The sequence below is a fragment of the Anabrus simplex genome, chromosome 4 (genome assembly GCF_040414725.1).
Source record: "Anabrus simplex isolate iqAnaSimp1 chromosome 4, ASM4041472v1, whole genome shotgun sequence".
Taxonomy (NCBI): Eukaryota; Metazoa; Arthropoda; class Insecta; order Orthoptera; family Tettigoniidae; genus Anabrus; species Anabrus simplex.
In genome coordinates this window covers 97,133,892-97,157,563 of record NC_090268.1, presented here as the reverse complement: position 1 = coordinate 97,157,563, position 23,672 = coordinate 97,133,892, and positions in this window count along the sequence as shown.

Here is a 23,672-nt window from a genome sequence, read left to right as displayed (position 1 = left end):
CACAAGACTAATGACTTCGGCAGCTAACTCACAGGGGCCAAAACCGTATGTGAATTAGGACGGCGATTTCCACAATGCAACAAGAGGAAATGAAGTTGTCTCCTGCGTTTATCTCTTGGAAACGCAAATTGGTGAAGGATTGTTGATCTCAATTTTGATTAAAGTTTCACATATACACTACCGTACGCTCGCATATTTTCTCTTTAATTGATATATAAAATGATACCCCAGAAAAAACAACGTGTTTAGCTTTATAGAACACGATCTCATAACCAGAATAATAGGGAATATGCATTCGCATAATAATTACGTAAGTTATCTTACAGAGGTCCCAAAAATCACATTAATTATGACTTGACCTTTAAAGTGGCGATTGTCGATTTTTGAGTAAGCGCATCTGGGCAGCCATCCCCTAACAGTGATCAAAGGGAAAAGGAATAAGCCAGATTCCAATAAAATGAAGATATCGACCAAAAAAGTATGGTCCACGACAGTCTTGAAAATAAAAAACTCTCAAGGACTCGCAAACCAATATCGTCGGGGTCGGAAGAGAAAATATTGACCGAGTGAGGTCCATGGGTGTATTCCACCATTCTCACTTACAAGGGATCTTGTAACTAATGCCTCATTCGACCGAAAACCATTTTCGGGTCTGTCAATGGTGGGGTTCGAGAAAACGTCCCGACTTTCAAACTCATTCCCCCACTGTCCAGCACAACAATTCTCGCTGTCACAATGCTGTTCCTGTGCAGGAATTGATGGGAGGTCCTGGTGTATTCACCTGTTAGCCGGACATAATTCCCTGCGACATCAATCTGCCCCCAAAACTACAGAATCACTCCGAGGGAAACGTTTCTATACATGTGACTCCATACTTCAAGCGGTGGGGAGCTCCGCCGTGGACGTCAACAAAGGCAACGTCTGGCAACGTGCGCAACATGTCGCAGAAATAACACTGAGGACCTTGCACATGGTGGTTCTACAATAAATAGCTTCGTATTGTACCAGAAAACCCGGTCCACGTATCTACTACGCTGGAGTAGCAGGGGGAGTGGTGATACTCCCACGTGGTGCGTCCCAGGTGGCAGATTGGGGTGTCCTAACCGGCTTGCCAGGGGTCTTGAGCAATGAAATAGCTCTCGCGGACCAAACACAACCCACTGTGGGTGGGGGCGCAGACTAAGAATACACCCACGGTATCCCCTGTCTGTCGTAAGAGAGACCAAGGAATGATGATTTTAGAACCATGAGCTACTTGTGATTAGTATCATTACGTGATGAACAATATGGGGCGACTTTTCTTGCAATTAATACAACCACGTGAGGAACGCCATGGGTCTACGTTACTTAGCTGTAGTACCCTTATGTGAGGAGCACCACGGGTCTGGGTGTTACCTGTGGTTAGTACTATCGTGTGTATTCCACCGAGGATGGGGGCGCGGACATTCGGCTGCGCGGAATAATGCCCATGAGACGTAACGCTGCGTTGGAATATATCGGCTCCCCTGTGTTCAGAATGGGTCTTCGCTCCCTATGAGTAGTACCACTTTCTGAGAAACACCATGGGTCTATGTTGCTTGTGGTAATTAACACTATACGAGAAACACCACGGGTTTGGCTGGCGCCCGTGATTAGTATGGCTATGTGCAGAAAACCGTAGGTCTGCGTTATCTGAGTGTAGTTCCATTCTGTGAAGAACACCATTGGATTTGTTGCCTGTGGGCGTTACCATAATGTGTCATACACCGTAGGTCCATAATGCCAATGGTAAGTACCACTATGTAAGCAACACCACGAGAATGCGTGGAATATGATTATCCCACTATGTGAGGAACACCATGGGTCTGCTTTGGTTGTGAGTAGTATCCTTATGTGCGGAACACCAAGGATTTGAGTTACCTGTGAGTGGTGCCATTGTGTTTGACATAGCATGGGTCTACGTTACTTGTGAATAATACCACCATGTGACATACTCTGTCAGTCTACGTTACCTGTGATTAGTACCACTATAGGAGGAACACCACGGTTCTGTTTTACCAGTGATTTGTACCATTATGAGGGGCCGGTGACCTGGATTTTGGACCCCTTTACATAATAAGTATCATCCCAGTAGTTTAGACATTGGGAATTGGATTCATTGATGTTTACGTTTCACTATCTTCCTTTCCATAATCATTCCTTTTAGCTTCTAGTCAGTGGATACATTGTGAAGTTTTAATTTTAATTTCGTTGCACCTTGTACAATTAGAGGCCGATGACCTAGCTGTTAGGCCCCTTTAAAGAACAAACATCATCAGTAATGCCGGTGAAGCATATATTTTGCATTAAATATAACGAATTATTTCTACCGCTTGTGAATACATCATCTGCATAACTTCCAACGTAGAGCTAATGACGTATGCCACTCCACTTGTTGCCACGGCAAGTTACATGCCATATGTCCACAAATTATTAGGATTAAAAGAACGGGGACATTTTCAGCGTGTGTGATTTAACAATACTTTCAAAGCTGACAGCGATCGTAACTATATTATAGTACTTAGTAAATGTGTATGTACTAATGAAATAAGTGTGTTGTCATTCACAGGTCCCACTTTCGACTATATAATCTCAGCGAAAACTACATCACATATCCAATCAGCGATCCTCAGCCGTATCTTGCTAGTCAACACGCGTCAAGTATCGTCCGTGGTCTTAAACATTATACACTAGTAAATTACGAATCAACATTTGTAATATTCACTTCGTGAGTACTTCATGTTGACAACTTAGTTATTTTCTAAGCTAATCTTGTAACTCTTTCGAAGTGTTTAACGTCTAAGAGTTTCTTCATGTATTTAAATCAAGCCAAGCCTTTAAAACTTAGGATAAATCATTTCTTCGTTCTTCGGGACAGAAGTTGTAATTATTTCTTCAAGGCAGCGCTCAAGAACTTGTTAAATTGTGAGTCTTAAATATTTCTCCGTTTTTCGAGATAACACTCAGAACTTCTAGCTTTGTGAATATCCCTCAGTATTAGACAATTCTTCGTGCCTCGAGACAGTGCTCGAGAACTTGTGTATTTAAACGGTGTAAATAATTTTCAAGAGTTTGCTTAATAGTACAGATAACGTTTAGGAACTTGTGAATAATTTCCCCTCGTACGACTTCCACGAAATTGTGGCTTTTCTATGCGTGAACAGTCTTTGATTTATTTTAAGTTAATATTGAAACAATTTATTTTCAAGTCTCACTAAAAAACGGGTGTGTTGGCCGTGCGGTTAGGGGAGATAGTAGGTTCGAGCACCACTGTCGGCAGCCCTTAAGATGGTTTTCCTTGTTTCCCCATTTTCACACCTGGCGAATGGTGGGGCTGTACCTAATTTTTTTCTTTTTTGCTATTTGCTTTACGTCACACCCACACAGATATGTCTTATGGCGACGATGGGATAAGAAAGGCATAGGAAGTGGAAGGAAGCGGCCGTGGCCTTAATTAAGGTACAGCCCCGGCATTTGTCTGGTGTGAAAATGGGAAACCACGGAAAACCATATTCAGGGCTGCCGACAGTGGGGCTCGAACCCACTATTTCCCGATTACTGAATACTGGCCGCACTTAAGCGACTACAGCTATCGAGCTCGGTGTGTACCTTATTTAAGGACACGGCTGCTTCCTTCCGACTCCTAGGCATTTCCTATCCCAACGTCGCCATAAGACCTATCTGTGTCGGTGCGACGTAAAGCAAATTGTAAAAAAAAAAAAAAAAAAAAAAAAAAACAACAAAAAACACCTTGGATTAATTTTCAACATTTACGAATTTGTATTTTATTTCTCCACGCTCTTAGGAGCCTTACCCGCTCCCCTTCCCGCTAAGTGAAAATGATTTAGCTCATCATAACTTGTGTTTATTTCAAGACTTGTGTATTCTGCGTAGCTTATACATAATCTCCAAGCTTAAAAACTCTGACTTTTAAGATACAAGTGACAGTCACCAGTCTTCGATAATGTACGACGAGAGTGCTCTGAACTTTGGCGCGTGCGTTGGCGATCACGGGGCCCTGAGCTGTGTTCTGGCATTGCTTCCACTTACTTGTGCCAGGATCCTCAATTTCATCTACCCTCCTTTGGTCAACTCTTGTTTTTTTAGACACCGTCGGTATTAGAGCACTCGAGGCCTAGAGAGTCTTTCATTTTCACGCCCTTCGTAGCCCTTGTTTTTCTTTGACCGATACTTTCATTTTTCGAAGTGTCGGATCCCTTCCATTTTTCTCTCTGATTTCTATTATATAGAGGATGGTTGCCTAGTTGCACTTCTTCTTAAAACCAACAATCACCACCAAAACCACCTGGGACCTGCATCACTGTATATTTGTTTCTTGGTGTTGGCATTGGGATCCGTGGTTCTAAGGTGATATCTGTTAAATGATACGTTGTTCTATGGTTTCGCAAAATCGTCAAGAATGGATTCTCGGAGTAAATATCATTATGTGAAGCTACAAGTCTATTATAAAGGTGATAACAGCACTGTTGAAGTTAATTAGAACAATATTTATGAATACTTTTGGAAATAAACCTTCTCTCTGTGCCCACTCCAATAGTGTACAACATACGTCCTGCGTCTATCTGCACATGCTCCTCAAGCTAGCCTCAAGTGCGCGCATTTCCTGGCAGTATATGTACAATACGTTGTCCCTACGTTTTCTGGCCCCATATCTTAATTTCGTTTCTTTCTTTCTTTCTTTCTTTCTTTCTTAGTCAGTTTACCCTCCAGGGTTGGTTTCTCCCTCGGAATAAGCGAGGGATCCCTCCTCCACCGCTCCAAGGTCAGTATCCTGGAACGTGAGACATTTGGTAAGGGTTACAAATGTGGAGGAAGACCAATACCTCGCTCAGGTGGCCTCAGCTGTTACCTGAAGAGGGGCATTGTGGGGGATGGGAAGATTGGAAGGGATAGAAAAGAAAGAGGGAAGGAAAAGGCCGTGCCCGTGATGTACAGATTGTTCGCCAAATATTCATGCAAGGAAAGTTATGCGTTCAATAGTGGAGGCTAGAACTAGCTCATCCTCAGAGTGGTGTGCTCCATTCCAGATAGAATCCTCTCGTGTACACTTACTGACACAGAAAGTTAGCGTTCCTGGAAGGTTTGGTTGACCGCAACACGTACAGGTGGAAGGCCTTGCAATTACGTTCTATGCCGTAGTCTTATACGGCCACAGGACATGGCTTGTTATGTCTCTCGACCAGAGGCATTATATATATATGTCCAGTGGTCACGTTATTCGTAATTTCGTAATATATGCTCTATATAATTTTGTCCGGCAGTCATGTCATATTTCTGTGAAGTGGCTCTGAATGGGGAGTCTTTCTCAGCAAAGGAGTTAGCCATGCATGCTAAATCGAGAGTTCTGGCAATCGCCGCCAAGAGTTCTAGCCTTCGTGGGATAAAATATGTTTATTTTTATTTTTTTATTCTTACAATGAATTACATGGTGATTCACGTAAATTCCTTTGTTTCATCATGCCATTATTGATAGTGATTGGGCTTACTTATGGTTCTGAAAAGGGTCGTTGGTCACGATCTCTTCCAGGCGTGCTGCCATGGAATCGATAAGGGCAAGAGCATATCTATTGGCATCACCTGACACCTCGTCCACGGCCGCACTGATAACATCTCAAAGAGCGTAGTTTGTATTTAGCCAGGTCTCCACCATTAGTCTCTTTTTTTAACAGTTGACTTTACGTTCACAGACACAGATAGATTTTATGGTGACGATGGAATAGGAGAGGGCTAAGAGTCGGAAGGATGCGGCGAAAATGGGTTAGCCACAGCCACAGAATTTCTTCACGCAGATCAGTGCCTCCAAGGCGTACACGTTTTATAAAACAGGAATTTTTACGTTGCTAAAATGATGGACTAATGTCATAAAAAATATAGTGTGTGCCTTGTTATAAAATATTTTACTAATCTTGTTTCTTATTTAACAAAACATACAGACTTATTTCTGGAAAATGTAAATAGCTTATTATAGCGGAGAAGAAGATGATTGCCATTATCATATCGAATGTCACGCAGGTGGTAAAATGGTCGTTCATAGTTTATGACAGTATTCGTTCTACATTAACTTCAATGCTTTTCAACTCTGCATTCATTCAGATTAATCAGGCCAGGAGCAAGCGATTGAATGTGATGTAGACTTAAACGATGCATAATGAGGTTACATTTACTAAACGTTACATAATAAGACATGAAGTGCAGATAATTAGTTTACTTTGATTCAAGTTTTCATAATCCATCATTTAAGAATTCAATAAGGGCAAGAAAGAATATAAAATCTAATTTCTCCACTTTACTCAATTATTGTGTCGTAATATTTTTATATTGTAATACACGGTATTTCCTAGCAATAATGGCATAATAATAGAAAACAAGATTCAGTTCCTGTATCCTATAATTAATATATACTGGCGACAAAATATACATAGGCCTACACTATGAAATAAGGAATGTAGAATGCGGAAATTTTGGCAATATATTTGTCGAGGTAACATATTTAATTGATTAAAGGTACACGACTACAGTTTAATATCTCCGTGAGAAAAGGCATCGCAAATGTGCCCTGCTGGTCCTTTAATAACCGGTATAATCGCCTGGTCCGCCTATGTGGTGTAGTGGTTAGTGTGATTAGCTGCCACCCCCGAAGGCCCGAGTTCGATTCCCGGCTCTGCCACGAAATTTGAAAAGTGGTACGAGGGCTGGAACGGGGTCCACTCAGCCTCGGGAGGTCAACTGAGTAGAAGTGGGTTCGATTCCCACCTCAGCCATCCTCGAAGTGGTTTTCCGTGGTTTCCCACTTCTCCTCCAGGTGAATGCCGGGATGATACCTAACTTAAGGCCACGGCCGCTTCCTTCCCTCTTCCTTGCCTATACCTTCCATTCTTCCCATCCCTCCACAAGGCACCTGTTCAGCATAGCAGGTGAGGCCGCCTGGGCGAGGTAATGGTCATCCTCCCCAGTTGTATCCCCCGACCAAGAGTCTGAAGCTCCAGGACACTGACTTTGAGGCGGTAGAAGTGGGATCCCTCGCTGAGTCCGTGGGAAAAGTCGACCCTGGAGGGTAAACAGATGATGATGATGATGATGATGATGATGATGATGATGATGATGATGATGATGATGATGCTAATCGCCTGACTGTTGAGTGCAAACATGCACGCATTGCGTTGGTACAGGTGCCGGATGTCAGCTTGGTCGGTCAATTCAGGGACGGTTAATTATTAATTTTAGTGTCTAAAACGTCGTTCACGTCAGGACTGTTATTTCTATGAATGGTGGTGATGGTTGTGATTGTTTTAAGGGAAAATAGAAATGAGCAACCATCCCCTAATAAAAGTTATCAGAAGGAAAATGGAAGAGGTCAGACACTTCTAAAATGAAGGTATCGGCAAAAGAAAGGGAACGACCACGAAGAGCGTGAAAATGAAGGACTATCCAGGCCTCAGAAACCTAATAACTTCGGGCTCGGTAAAGAACAAGAGTAGACAAATTGAGGTTGGATAGGAAACATGAAAGTGAGGAGCCTAACATGAATAAGAAGAAGCAATGCCATAGTTCACTCTCTTATGGTGACATATTACTCCCATCAACAATGGGGCATTACCATGAACACCTATCCTTGATCCTCGTTCCATTACAATTTTGATAGGGCTGGAGTTGTTCATTTCATGCTGTCCAGTAAATAAGATGAGAGGTTGTTCGATTGTGAGGGCCTGCTGTTATTGGTCTCGAACATTCGATGAGTAATGGACAGGATTTACTCATGCAGATGTTGTAGCGAGTCTGTAAGGCAGAATTAGTAATCTGCCTGGTATCATGAGTATCATTCATAGTCCGGTTAATAATGTTGGCTACAGTTAATACGTACTCAGTGAAAGATAAATAGCCTATACTAATACTCAAGTACGTAGCGTTGTAATGCTAGTTATGGATGAGTCACATGGAGCGATCACGCAAGTGACTGCACTCCCCGAAGGTTGGCATCAAACAGCCGGCTACGTTTGACTCGGAACTACCCCTCCACGCTGCTTTTTGCTCCGAGAATAAGTGCTGACTCCAACCGAACAGCAAAACCTACTTCCGTGTGGAGGTCTGCTCTAAAATAATATATCGCTCGAACAGAACATGGATATTATAATGATATTCCAACACCTAAAAGTCACGGATAGAACGGATTAGAATATGGATGTTATAATAATATTGTAACACCTAATAGTCACGGATATACTTGTAGAAGATTTATTTATCTCTTAGGATCATTAAGATCCGTATTTGAGAGGGTAGAATCCTAAATTAATACAAAATAATTCAAACCTCAGTTATCTCTCTCTCTCTTTGTCCTGAAATCGGAAGGCACTCTGTTGAGGATCTTACATGTAAATGCTTTATGCTGGGAATACGAAACTTTCTAGCTATATTTACTAATCTATTTGGAGATCAAACAAATACTTGCATTCTGGATTCTAAATCTCAACGAACGCATATGTAATAAATGCTGGACTAAGTAGTGATGGGATATATTTCCACCATTATCTCCACTTTTCCCTGTTACATTTTCTTCAACAATACTTCGTCATAATTCCTTTGCCACAGCCCCTAATTTGATATATGAATCATCAGCTGCATACGACACTGTGAATCAAAGGAAGCTGTTGAAGAAAGTGTACAATCTTACCAAGGACCACCAACTGACATCCCTTATCACCACCCGCCTTCAGAACAGAAGATTCCAAGTCAATAAACAGGGTAAGAGTAGTAGACAGCGAACCCAGAAGACAGGGTGCTAGCTCCAGTGTTGTACAACATCTACACAAATGATTAGCTAATTCCAGCAAGCACCACGCGCTTCATCTTTGCCGATGAAGAAGTAAAAGGAGAAATGACTCCAGCGATCGATGAACTCTCCAAGTACTGTAGTATGATGCCAATCATATGAAGCCAAACCCCCGTAAAACACAAGTGTGTGCGTTTCGTCTACGAAACAAGGAAGCGCGACGACAGATGAACATCACATGGCGTGGGGAATGACTGAAAAATTTCCCAACACCAGTTTTGTTAGGTTTTACACTGGATCGCCTTGTAACGTACAGGCAACAATGTCTGAATACGAAACAAAAGGTCAGTGTTCGCCATGGAATACTTAAGAAGCTGATCGCCAGCACCTGGGGAACCAGGCTGCGCAACGTGAGGACTTCTGCACTTGCGCTGTGTGTGTCAGCCGCTGAGTATGCCACTCCTATGTGGAATGCTTCAGTGCATGTCAAGCAGGTTGATACAGCGGTCAACGATACTGCAAGGAATAATCTCGGGATGCCTAAAACCAACGCCGGTGCAGAAACTGTTCCTGATTGTTGGAATAGCCTCACCCAGCATCCGGAGAGCCATTTATGCAGACGCCGAGAGAATAAAGCAGGAGAATGACCATCGACATCCACTCTATGGTCACTAAGCAGCAAGGTCTCGCGAAGAGCTTCCTTGCTAGGACTCTGTTGCTGGAAAGAAGGACCAGAGACATCTCGTTTTAACAGATGGAGGAGCTCACTGCCAACAGACATGTCACCAGAGGAATAACTAGCTCCTCGCACCGACCTCCCTCATCCTGTACAGAGGTCCCTCAACCGCTTAAAAACGGGCGACCCTGGATTCAAGACCAAACCGAAGAAATGGGGATCCTTCCAGAAAACGCCGACACCTCTTGTGAATGTGGTCCTAAACAAGACCCAAGCCGCCTACTTCTCTGTCCTCTCCTGAATAATCCATGCACATCACAAGATGTTTTTAGAGGAAACAACGCATTCGCAGGTGCAGTTCCTTTTTTTTTTTTTTTTTGAAATGAGGATGAAGACCGGACACGGAAATGAAATGAATGATCAGCCAGCTGGACCTTCATTATATGACATGGTTTTCGCTCGTATTAGGTTAAGGGGTGTTTTATTTGCCTTTTATCAAATCCTGGAGTTTTACCTGAAACTTGCAGGAGATTCGTTGACAAAATTTTCGTCATTTATGAGGTCCATAAGCTTTGTAATTTAAGAGCATATAATTTAATATTTTAGTATTTGATGTCGAAATAGTATTAGTAGTATAATTAGTATAAATTAGTAAAAGGTAGCCTTAATATTATTTGTTGTATTGTGGTTAAGTGTAAGAGAGGGTCGTGTGCCCTAACTTTGCCACATGAAAGTAGCCATAATAAAAAAATAAAAAAAGACTTCCTCTCTAAACTGGAGAAGTGTTGGCATTTAAAATTTTCTATAAAGCAGTGTGTGTCATCTTTCTTTCTTTCTTTCTTTCTTAATCCGTTTACCCTCCAGGGTTGGTTTTCCCCTAGGACTCAGCGAGGGATCCCACCTCTACCATTTCAAGGACAGTGTCATGGAGCGTGAGACATTTCGGTCGAGGGATACAACTGGGAAGAAAGACCAGTACATCACCAGGTGGCCTCACCTGCTATGCTGAATAGAGACCTCGTGCGGGATGGGAAGATCCGAAGGGATATACCAGGAACAGGGAAGGAAGTGGCCGTGCCTTAATTTAGAAACCATCACGGAATTTTCCTGGAGGAGAAGTGGGGGACCACGGAAATCAACTTCTTGATTGGCTGACGTAGGAATCGAACCCACCTCTACTCAGTTGACCTCTAGAGGCTTAGTATACCCCGTTCAAGCCCTCGTACCACTTTTCAAATTTCGTGGCAGAGCCGGGAATCGAATGCGAGCTTCCTGGGCTGGCAGCTAATCACACGCACCACTACACCATAGAGGCGGACAGAGCATATAATTTGCTTAATATTTTGGTATCCGATGTCGAAAGTACTTTCCATTTTACATTGGAGAAGAGTTGGCATTTGAAATAGTCTACAAGGCAGTATGTATCATATGAACATAAACTTTTCAAAAACATGTTAATATAATCGAAGACCATTTATTCAATGTAGCAATAATTGGTTAATGTCTTCGAAAACGGCTTGATCATTGACAAATTTCACCATGACCTACTCACGCGGGTACGGCCCAGCCCGTGTGGGAGTGGCATATAGCCCTCTCCAATTTTAATTAGTTTTGTGCTAGTTCCTAAGTCTTCGACCTTCCTCGCTTCATTACACAGACAATGTAGTTCCTCGCCCGTGTATTAAAATCTAAGTAGCGTTTTAAAAGCGCGTCCCCGTTGACTGGTGTATAGGTTCAACACAAAGATCGTGTACATCATGTATTGTTTTATACTACAGAAGGATTACATTTACCAAGACAATACAATAAATAAAGAAAGAAAGAACTAAAGAGAAAAAGGAAAGTCAACGGAAGTACGAATTTACTCTGTAGAACAAGGTTATAATTTCACTCCATTTTCTTCCTTTCTTTCTTTCCTTCTTAACCCGTTTACCCACCAGGGTCGGTTCCTTCCTCGGACCCAGCCAGGGATCGCACCTCTACAACCTCAATCGCAGTGTCCTGAAGAGTGAGACCTTGGGATAGGGGAGATACAACTAAGGAGAAGGACTAAGACCTCGCCCATCGAGCTTGATAGCTGCAGTCTCTGAAGTACGGGCAAGATCCAGTATTCGGGAGATAGTGGGTTCGAACCCCGTTATGGGCAGTCCTGAAGATGGTTTTCAGTGGTTTCTCATTTTCACACCAGGCAAATGCTGAGTCTGTACCTTAGTTAAGGCTAGGTGGCCTCACCTGCTATGCTGAACAGTGGTCTGCTTGGGGGGATGGGTAGATTGGAAGGGATAAACAAGGAAGAGGGAGAGAAGCGGCCGTGGCCTTAAGTTAGGTACCATCCAGGCATTTCCTTGGAGGAGAAGTGGGAAACGACGGAAAACCACTTAGGGGATGGCTGAGGTGGGAATCAAACCCCCTCTACTCAGTTGATCTTCAGAGGCTCAGTGGACCCCGTTCTAGCCTTCGAGCCACTTTTCAAATTTCGTGGCACAGCCGGAAGTAGAACCCGAACATCCGGGGTGGCAGCTGAAACTTAAGGCCACGGCCACTTCCTTCCCTCTTCCTCGTCTATCCCCTCCGATCTTTCTATGCCCTCACAAGGTCCCTGTTCAGCATAGCAGGTGAGGCCGCGTGGACGACGTACTGGTCATCCTCCCCAGTTGTATTCTCTGACCCAAAGTCTCGTGCTCCAGGACACTGCCCTTGAGGCGGTAGAGGTCGGATCCCTCGCTGAGTCCGAGGTAAAACCCAACCCTGGAGGGTAAACGGATTAAGAAAGGAGAAGAAGAAGACCAAATATATTGAAAAAATCATCGGGCTACCTATTAGCCATCCGTGATACTAGGTGACCAGCCAGATATGTAATCTTGCAGTAAAAAATACCAATATATGATAACAGCCATAGAAAGAAATCAGTTAATTGTTATTTATTTATTTATTTATTTATTTATTTATTTATTTATTTATTTATTTATTTATTTATTTATTTATTTATTTATTTATTTATTTATTTATTTATTTATTCATTAACGTTAAAATTGCCTGTTACTATTCCATACGGTTCTTAATGTAGTTAACATCATCCACTTGTAAGTTAAAATGGTACTGATCTGACTATCGAACCTGACTGAGAGTTGCACAGGCTTACCAAGCGACCGCTGCTCAGCCCACAAGGCTGCAGATTACCAGATATCGTGTGGTCGGCACGACGGATCCTCTCGGTCGTTATTGTTGGCTTTCTAAACCGGGGCCGCTATCTCACTGTCAGACAGCTCCTCATATTGTAGTCATATAGGCTCAATGGACCTCTAACCAGCCTTCAAATCCAGGTAAAAACCTTTGAGCTGGCCTTGAATGAAAAACGGACCCTTCAGGTAAGAAGAACCCACGCTACTCCTACACCACGGGGCCATTTATTGTAACTACCGCAACTTTTAACACACATAACAAAAAATAAACGAATGGTTCGTAATTGCGTGAAGGCGTCTAATTATTATTCAAAATGGGAGATGCTTGACGGAGAATGCTTGTTGAATTGAACCAATTGTGCCCATGGGAATGCTGCGTTACGTGTTTGTCAACTCACTAATGACAGAAAGCTTATCTTTATCTCGTTTAACAACCAGTGGAATTGAAATACAGGGATGTGTTTTACCCTTTGGCGCACCAATGATTATGCGGTAGCTATTCCCTGCTGTGTGGTTTGCTTATCATCATCTTGTCTTTACTGTTCTGTAATTGAACTGACTGAACGGAATCCTTTGTTTACATCCTGTATCAATTTGTCTCTGTGTACATCAATTCACCAGTTTATTCAAGTGCGATAGATCTTGCACCTTCAAGCTCGTGGAGTTAAAAGTTGACAGACATGCGTAAAAAACCATTTCACAACCTATTTATTCCAGAATTATACGTGGTTCTTTTTTTCTTCCTTAATCCAGTTACCCTCCAGTGTTGGTTTTCCCGCGGACTCAACCTCTACAGCCCCAAGTGCAGTGTCCTGGGCCATGAGGTTTTGGTTCGGGCGATACAACTGGGTAGGAGGACCAGTACCTCGCCCAGGCTACCTCACCTGTAGGAGGATGAATTGAATTGAATTGAATTTATTGATAATGATGATATACATGCCACTGAGGCTGAAAAGCCCCTTTATGTAGCGTCTACTTATAACACAATACAAGTTTATGAATATACTAACTACATTTTATAATATTAAAATATTAAACATTAAACTTAAAAATTAAAATACAGATACCAATTCCAATAAAATTAAAACATAAATCATATAAGAAGTAATAAAGCATATCATTCGATTTTAATATTTTAGGCTACAAGAATCTCAGGAATATAAAAACAGAAACAATTTTCTTAGAAATATACATATTTCTTATTATTAGACACAAGAATACCTGATCTCAGCCCCTTGCGTACTCCTCCAGGAAGATAGATGTTAAGGACTGCTTTAGTTGGGTGCAGTTCCTGTCATTTGCGAAACGGTGAAGATTAAAGACATTGAAGATACGGGATGCAGTGCAAACAAAATATTTGTTAAATTTAGTGGTACGATGAAGGGGAATTTTAAGGGTAGTTTTTGTAAACCTATTATCTCTGTTATGTACTGACTCCACAGATTTAAATGCATTATATAGGTAGGGTGGGGTCTTCAGTTTGAGAATTTTGTGCGTAGCAACGGCTACTGAGATTTCCCGTCGTTCATGGAGTTTTAACCATTGCAGCTGTATGTAATAGGATGGGGAGATTGCAAGGGATAGACAAGAAATAGGGCAGGAAGAGGCCGTGGCCTTAGGTATCATTCCGTCATTTGCCTCGAGGAGAAGTGGGAAACCACTTCCAGGATGGCTGACGAGGGAATTGCCCCCCACCAATCAGTCGACCTCCCGAGGCTGAGTGGACCCCATTCCAGCCCTCGTACCACTTTTCAAATTCGTGGCAAAGCCGCGAATCGAAACTGGGCCTCCGAGGGTGGCAGCTAATCACACTAACCACTACACCACAGAGTCAGACTATACATGGTTCTGCAGAATTAAATTGTAAATAAAATGATTTTGCAGTTTGGAGTATTGAACTAATCGATTAGATGATATCTGTTACTGGTTTAACATCGCACTAATATATCGAAGGTTTTCTGCGAGGTGAAACAGAGATGAGAAAAAGGGAAGGGTTATGTGAGGCGAATGCAGGAGGGTAGGTTACCGAGGAGAATAATAGATCATGGAGGGTAATCGAAGTAGTGGAACACCAAGCCGACGAACTAAACGTGGTCACAGAGCTAGTTATAAATACTGTAGATAGAGCTGGAAAATAACCAAGTAAATCTAATAAAATTACTTGTAATTAATATATTTTTAGTAATTTTTGCTTGTAATCGTTGCGTTTCACGAAATGTAATTTTAACTTGTAATTTACTTATGGAATATATTGTAATGGTTACATTTTATTAATCGATACACGGGAAATGGGAGAAAGTTATGACGATGAAGAAAACTTTTCCAGTATTTAAGGGTTGTAGTAAAGTAGAAAGCGTATACACGTCTCTGATAAGACCCCTATTGTAGTATGGTTCCAGTGTATGGGATCCACACCAGGACTAATTTATAAGAGAACTAAAAAAGATCCTAATGAAATCAGCACGATTTGTTCTGGGTGATTTCCGACAAAGGAACAGTGTGACGAAGACTTGAGATTAAGGAGACAAGATGCTCGATTATGTAGTATGTTCCGAGCTGTCATTGGAGAAATGACACGGAATGACATTAGTAGACGAATCAGCTTCAGCGGAATATTTAAAATCGGGAAATATTATAACATGGAGATGAATGCCGAATTCAAGAGGAAAAATTGGGGCCAATATTCATTTATAAGACAAGGAGTAAGGAATTAGAATAATTTATCAAGGGAAAATATTCGGTAGAAAGTGTTAGGTAGATAATTGACAGGGAATCTGCCACCTGGGCGGGAACCCTAATGCAGACCATTGATTGATTGATTGATCGATCGAATGATTGATTGATAAAGCAGAACCTGCAGCTTCACCAGTGCTTCCAGTGACATCAATCTTACCGTAAAATATTCATCACTGCTAGGTATGTTCTTAAAATTAAACACAGATATTCTTTCATGTGCTCTTACAGGACGTCGTTTTAGCAACTCCAAAGTTGTGCCTTAACCAAGATTTCCAGGCTTAGCGAAGAGTAATTTGTAAAATAAATGGACAATTAGTCGAAATAATAAACGTCACTAACTAAAATAATTAAAACATTATGGGAACAAGTCATTTTGAAGGTTTCAAGGTACTGTATTATGTTTAGTCTCACTGATAATGCCCACTTTATATCTCCATGACAGAAAAATAAAATTAAGTAAAACATGTTTCTTTGCAATCTTTGATATCATTTCTGCTCAATGCCTAAAAAAGAAGTCTTGTGCTTTCCTTAAGACTGGCCTTCTGTGAAGTATATACATATATATGCTATTTGCTTTACGTTGTACCCGATACGGACATGAACCAAGTACTAGTGATCAAGCGGGCGCGCATTTCTTTGTCTGGAAGCTAGCACCGGGATCGCGAAGCTAGGAACGCCACGGATGAGGTTAGAAAGTATTTCCCAAGAGCAGAGCCAGGGAATCCCTGGATGGAAAGGAGGGAAAAGTTATACCCACCACAAGTCGTTGGTGAGTGAGAGAGGTACACTTTTTAGCATTGTAATCTTGGGACCATTTTTAAAACAGCTTGCCCAACTTCGTTTTCTACGCTAAAGGAATTAACGATTTTAATAATACTGCATTGTATAACGATTCAAAGGAGCTGTTCGTGATTTGTGAATTTATTTAGAGTGTGTAACATCCTTCATGGTAATAATCTTCTGTTAAAAGAAGGGATATGTGATTACATAACAGTGGAAAGTTACAGAGGCCATTTGTTAAATGTCTTGACGCCCACTTGACAGGGGAACCCCCGTGAGCGAGCCGAAAATTGAAGACCGTTATTTATTCATTACAGGGGATTCTGCAATCAGTTTCGTCCGGGTGAGTCAACCATATTATAAGGTGACTGGTCACCTAATTATCGCACTATTGCGCCTCTAATACACCGAGAATAGGGTGTATTTTAAATATGAGAAACTTCTCAGCTAATACAAGGTTTGGGAAGCGACACTCAGGGGCAGTCTGGGTTTTTATCTCACGAGGGACAGATGTGTGTCGGTATCGGGCTAAAATTTCATAGAATTATTATTATTATTATTATTATTATTATTATTATTATTATTATTATTATTATTATTATTATTATTACCTCCGTCGCCAGAGACAAAGAATGGAGACGGGTAATAAATAGTATAAGGTTCACTATAATGAGCAGTGATACAGGGCTTAATTCGGAGTCGTGCTATCAATAAGCTATATGATACGATTAAAATCACCCTGTATTAATATATTTGATTCCGGGACATTAAATCAAAGACCGGGTCGATTAGTGCGCGGTGACGCAAACGAATGGAACGGGTATTAACTGTGTGTGTATCTGTGCCATAGATACTGAAGATTTCCAGTGCCTAGGACTATGGAGGTTTTCAGTAGCAGTCGTAGCCAGCAGGTGGAATCTACAGCTGTCAACATGGACATGAGTCAAGAGTCATCGAGGGACAATAAGGCTGAGTAGTACCATTCTATGCCTTTACTGGCAAGACCTAGTGTTTACAGTGCACTATGTCTTCTGGTATGGGCTAGAGAAATCGTATTACTTTCATTGATCTGTCTCTGCCTTATCCTTGGCTTTGACAATGTGAAGTTGACTGAGGTATGAGCGATGCTAGTAATGCCATTCCTTGTGCAGTCAGTTCCTGCTATGAGTGGTGTGAAAACGTTGCTTATAGGGTCGGATGGTGCATGCATTTCAGTGTGCTTGACAGACTGATATATAATAGCAAACTTCTGGCTCGGTGAGGAAAGCAACGGGAAACTACCTCACTCCACCTTTCTCTAGTACGCCTCTTCAGTGATGCCTAGGCCATCTATGACAGCTTATGGTAGAGCTGTTGAGGATCCAACCAGCCTTAGGGCTGAAGACTGAACATACATACATTGTACCATTCTATTATGCATGACGTGAGGGGTGCGGAGAATTCATTTTATAATGTTGTAGCTAGTAATTGATAGGGATTCTTAGTTTGTTAAATTGTAAATGTGCAAAGGCATGGCGCAGAGTTTATTTTAGTGGCTTAATTTTTAGATATGGGAAAACAAATTTGGGAAGGTTTTCCTTTTTCATTTTATTTGGGGAATACTGCTAGTATCCCTTTTGGTTACTTTTCTACGTAGTTTTTTTGGCTGTAATGGTGAGTATTATTAGTTTTTATGATTGGTTGTGTAAGGGGTCTGGTACTCAACCGGCTGACCTATCATGAATGCCAAGTAATATCAATGTAGAATAACCTGTGTGAACGAAGAAATGTTGCAGTAAATCACCCTGAGAGCCAAAGCCACGACCTCAAATTAAGTATATAGCTAGATCCCATTTTTTAATGTGAATGACTATAACGTGTATTTTCGATAACAGTACGACCATAATTACACTTTGAGTTGTGTTGAGATACAATTGTGTTTGTTTGTAATTAACGTGTGAGTTTCTATCGTCATGAAGCAAATAAAAAGTAAGGAATTAGTGACCATGTAAGTCACGTAGGCCCACCAGATAGAGATTACGCCCATTTTTTAAGATGAATAATAATAATAATGAGAAGAAGATAATGAATCCAATTCGGTGTTTTGTTATTTAGATTTCTGTGTCTGCTGGTTTACAACCAGTCCAGCTGTGTGCAAGATTGTGTGGAGGAAAGGAAATCATCTGAAGAAAAATGCGTCAGACGACTATGCTAGAATGGAATTGAAATCAGGACACACGGTGCAAATTTTCGAAGTCAGATGGTGGGTGAACATATGTGAAGGCTTTTTGAGCTGATATATAAGAAATTAATTATGAATCACCTCGATGAAATGAATGTGTTTGTATATGAAGCTAATTGATGGTAGAAAGTGATATTTAAAGGGACGAATTAGTCTTCTCTTGACAGCGTAAAGTTATGTCCCGTTTTCCACGCCTACGGCCGAGAGGGTGAGTGAACAGAGGCTTGTATCTAAGAGTGTGCTTTGTGTATTGTGTGTGTGTGTGTGTGTGTGTGTGTGTGTTACCCCACACCGTGAAATCGTGTTCTATATTGTGACATGTAAAAGGCTTCTAGTATTGCTCCCGTGTGGAGTGCTAATTGATTCATTTCCTCAGCCGACTTAAATGAATGTCAAAAATTAATAACCCGGTTCCTTTTCTTAATTGTTTTCATGCATAAAAAATTATTAGTAGGGATATCAGGCCCTCTGAAAACGTCGAAAATCCTGAGATTGACTCTGGGTGTGCAACTGGCAGACCGACAAATGTTGTGACTGGAGGTTAGCGTGCATCTGTGCTGTGTAGATAATTTCTTTTCTCTTGGGTGTTTCTGTGTTTATTGTATTGCGATATCATTCAAGGTCGACATTGGTGGCAAGCATTGGTACGACGGTTTCGTGTATATATGGGTGGGGATCGATTTTTACCCAAGGCATTTGAAGTTTGGGTTTATTTACGTTATATTACTCAAGGTAATTCCAGGGGGAAACTTATTAATGTTAGGTTAGGTGTCACTCAGATTTGTTTATATTTGAGTATCATGGTTTGGTTTGCCCAGTAAAATTGGGAGTAGCTCCAGTTATTATTACTTAATATCCTCTACACGTGAAGTTATGAAATAGATTCTTCTTGAATGGTTATACTCGCTCTTATCCGCAAAGCTTGAACATTGCTCAACGTATCCAAAGTTTAATTTTGTAAAATTCGATTAAGTATTCGCCATGTATATTTGAGTCATTTTTCATCATCAGGAGTATAATAAAGCCCTTTGATTTTTAAATTTAAAATATTGTTCACATTCGATCGTAGTTATGACACCCGTATTCCCCTACCCTTTGTGCTGCTGAGTTGTTTGTATATTTTCATGCCCATTTGATTTATACCCAATTAACGACTCTGTAGATTTTTCGCCGGAGACTCTATGGGTACGGGGCGGTCGCATCGTCCCACTAAAAACTTTTCATGGATTTCGAGACGCCGGGGTGCCGGAATTTAGTACCGTAAGAGTTCCTTTACTTGCCAGTAAATCTACCGACACGAAGCTGACGTATTTGAGCACCTTCAAATCCCACCGGACTAAGCCAGGATCGAACCTGCCAAGTTGGGGTCAGAAGGCTCGTCCTTCAACTGTCTGGCCCACTCAACATGGCAATATTCTGTGAAGTAATAACTACTGTCATTTTACTGCTTACTTGCTCAAAAAAGTAATTTGTAGTTGTAACAGAGTAAAATATTTATCAAGTAACAGTAATTCAGCGTCCGCCTCTGTGGTGTAGTGGTTAGCGTGATTAGCTGCCACCCCCGGAGGCCCGGGTTCGATTCCCGGCTCTGCCACGAAATTTGAAAAGTGGTACGAGGGCTGGAACGGGGTCCACCCAGCCTCGTGAGGTCAACTGAGTAGAGGTGGGTTCGATTCCCACCTCAGCCATCCTGGAAGTGGTTTTCCGTGGTTTCCCACTTCTCCTCCAGGCGAATGCCGGAATGGTACCTCACTGAAGGCCACGGCCGCTTCCTTCCCTCTTCCTTGCCTATCCCTTCCAATCTTCCCATCCCTCCACAAGGCCCCTGTTCAGCATAGCAGGTGAGGCCGCCTGGGCGAGGTACTGGTCATTCTCCCCAGGTGTATCCCCCGACCAAGAGTCTGAAGCTCCAGGACACTGCCCTTGAGGCGGTAGAGGTGGGATCCCTCGCTAAGTCCGAGGGAAAAACCGAACCTGGAGGGTAAACAGATGATGATGATGATGATGAACAGTAATTTAGCACAATTACTTTTTAAATTTTCCTATCACTGGAAATAGAGGATTCTGGAGGATTTCAGTTATGTCACAGAAGTTTTCAGACTGGATGATTAATGTCATAACAGATTATAATGAAAATATATTAACGTTCTTTAAAACATTCATTTAAATGGAATGTGCGATCTTTAGTATCAAACACAATATAGTGGTAAGATTGTGACCAACAAACTGTAGAACATCTCTTCTGTTCGTGACATCGCCTTTGAATTTTAAATGATGCGGCTGAGTTTATAAGAATTTTCATACCTCTTATTTCCTCCAACACAGCCCGTTTACATCACTCCCATCAAATGCGGGAAATAAAGTGACTTTTTTGGGACAGTGCATAGCCTACATATTTAGTATGTTCATTCATCCAATTAGTCAGCCTGTATTTCATTCGTAATGGAATGTTCAATCAATCAATCAATCAATCAATCAATCAATCAATCAATCAATCAATCAATCAATCAATCAATCAATCAATCAATCAATCAATCAATCAATCAATCAATCAATCAATCAATCAATCAATCAATCAATCAATCAATCAATCAATCAATCATCAGTGAATGCTCTCTACCCAGTTAGTGGCTATCCGTGACCGGGTGAGAGAGTGTTATCCATTCATTAATGTACGACCACAGTTCAATAATGAAATCACCAATTTACCAATCCATGCAGTTATCCACTCATTAATTCAGTCATAATAGAGCTTATAATGGTAGATTTGCACTATAAGACTTCTGACACAAAAGTAAGCACTAAAATCGGGTGAGTTGGCTGTGCGGTTAGAGTCGGGCAGCTATGAACTTGCATCCGGGAGATAGTCGGTTCGAATCCTACTGTCGGCAGCCCTTACGATAGTTTTCCGCGGATTCCCATTACCACACCAGGCAAATTCTGGGACTGTACCTTAATCAAGGCCACGGCCGCTTCCTTCCCACTCCTAGGCCTTACCCATCATATCGTTGCAATAAGCGCTATCTGTGTCGGTGCGACGTAATTTTTTTTTTCAAATGTAAGCACTCGGTGACACGCGAACACGATTTCGGTGGCACACCAGCTACACATATTAACGTTTTTATGTATGCCTTGTACTATAGACAATACATATCTCGTGCATCGTATAGTCATAGTGTTTCAGGTTTAGGAAATAAATACCGAAAATCGAATTTCTACTTCGATTAGGACGTTCATTGTGGCAACACTGCAACACTGATAGGTCCGGAAGTCAAGTGAGATGCAGCCGACGAACCATTCGCTCACCCACATCAGTCATTTAGTGAAGACTGACTTGTGTGCGGTTGACAGCATCACGTAATTATTCTTTCTAACTGTTCAATGTTTTGAATTCTGTACGACAAATTCTGTACGCCAAGAGATTTTTCCCAGTTTCAAGATTTAGAGAAACTATCGCACTTAACTTCTAAACTTCATATTGCACGAATGAGTTATATTAATGTCAGTTTTCTTGAGAGGTTAGATATTGACAGTTTAGAATTGCAGTTGACTGAATTTCACGAAAGCAGTACGTGGGTGAACAAATTCGTACAACTTGATGAAACATTGATGAAAATCAAGTGTGCTGTTGACGGTGAATACTCTCTCGAGAAGCCGCAAAACACTTGAACAATGGAACAGACTGCCACAGATGTTTTCAGGCATGAAGAAACTTGCTACAGCGTTACTTGCTTTGTTTGGGTCATCATACGCCTAAAAGCAAGCTATTTTCAACAATGAACGTCTTGAAGTCAGCAGTTAGAAATCGTCTTCGTTCAGATCTAAATGCTTATCGTGCGTTACTGAAGTCAAGTCATGAACCTAAGATAAATGATATGACTCCTAAGTATTTTTGCGGTATTGGCAAAATAAGTTCGCGGAACGTGCAATCAAATTATTATTTTACAATATATATAAACTGTTTGCTTTACGTCGTACCGACACAGATAGGTCTTATGGCGACGATGGAATAGGAAAGGCTTAGCAATGGGAAGGAAGTGGCTGTGGCCTTAGTTAAGGTACGGCCCCAGCGTTTGCCTGGTGTGAAAATGGGAATCCACGGAAAAGAATCTTCAGAGCTGCCGACAGTGGCGTTCGAACCCATTATCTCCCAGATGCAGGCTCACAGCTGCGCGCCCTTAACCGCACGACCAACTATATCTAATAAAGTATTATAAAACATAATTTTGAATTAGGGATTGAAGTCGGTAGTGGTGGGGGTGGTTGGTGGGGGGAGGGGGGATGTAGCCATTAAAAACTAAAATAATAAGTGGCACAGTGGACAGTTAAGGATAATAAACCAAACTTAAAATGGCACATTAGCTGGAAAAGGTTCGCCATCCTTGTCCTAGACTATATAATATTGTTGACGTCTAGGATAAATAAATTATATTTATAGTAAATTCAAATAGTCCGCCTCTGTAGTATAATAATAATTTCGTGTGGCTATTTCTAGCCGAGTGCAGCCCTTGTAAGGCAGACCCTCCGATGAGTGTGGACGGAATCTGTCATGTGTAGGTAAGTGCGTGTTATTGTGGCGGAGGATAGTGTTATGTGTGGTGTGTGAGTTGCAGGGATGTTGGGGACAGCACAAACATCCGGCCCCCGGGCCATTGGAATTAACCAATGAAGGTTAAAATCCCCGACCCGGCCGGGAATCGAACCCGGGACCCTATGAACCGAAGGCCAGTACGCTGACCATTCAGCCAACGAGTCGGACGCCTCTGTAGTGTAGTGGTTAGTGTGATTAGCTGCCACTCCCGGAGGCCCGGGTTCGATTCCCGGCTATGCCACGAAATTTGAAAAATGGTACGAGGACAGGTACGGGGTCCACACAGCCTCCAGAGATCAACTGAGTTGAAGGGGGTTCGATTCCCACCTAAGCCATTCTCGAAGTGGTTTTCCGTGGTTTTCCGTGGTTTCCCATTTCTCCTCCAGGCAAATGTCGGGATGGTTCCTAACTTAAGGCCACGGCGAAATACTTCCCTCTTCTTGTCTACTCCTCCCAATCTTCTCATATCCCTCCCCCCCCCCCGCCCTCAAGGCCTCTTTTCGGCATAACAGGTGAGCTCGCCTGGGCGACGTACTGGTCCTACTCCCCAGTTATATCCTCCGACACAAAGTCTCACGCTCCTAGTCACTAGCCTTGATATAGAGGTGGGATCCCTCGCTGAGTCCGAGGGAAAAACTGAACCTGGAGGGTAAGGGGATCAAGAAGGAAAGAAAGTAAGG